At 63.2% G+C, this 247-nt stretch overlaps 1 protein-coding gene across 1 annotated transcript in view; it reads left to right on the forward strand.

The window, feature by feature from the left end:
• Nucleotides 1-247, forward strand: part of PRPF3 (pre-mRNA processing factor 3) — a gene marked incomplete at both ends in the record, with an annotated part of 3,781 nt that overhangs the window by 895 nt on the left and 2,639 nt on the right. The window lies entirely within an intron of this gene.

The following is a 247-nucleotide window of genomic DNA, read 5'->3' on the forward strand; positions in this document are numbered from 1 at the left end:
CTGGAGCGGGAGCATCTTTAAGCTCTCTCCATCCCAGCCCAGTCTGGGATTCTGTGACTCGTTCCAGCAGGGATTTAGGAGCTCTCGGGTGTTTCTCCCACCCCACGTTGGCGGCGGGGGTTGAGCTCTCGTGCAGCCCCACCACGTTTCACTCCTCTCCTCTCCGACGTCTTCAGCTCCGGGAGTTGACCCTCTCTGGGCTGAGCAGGGGCCTCTCTGCTGCTCCCGCTCCCGCAGAGGCCCCTTC

Source organism: Nestor notabilis, unplaced genomic scaffold (genome assembly GCF_000696875.1).
Source record: "Nestor notabilis isolate BGI_N333 unplaced genomic scaffold, ASM69687v1 scaffold21876, whole genome shotgun sequence".
NCBI classification, from domain to species: domain Eukaryota; kingdom Metazoa; phylum Chordata; class Aves; order Psittaciformes; family Psittacidae; genus Nestor; species Nestor notabilis.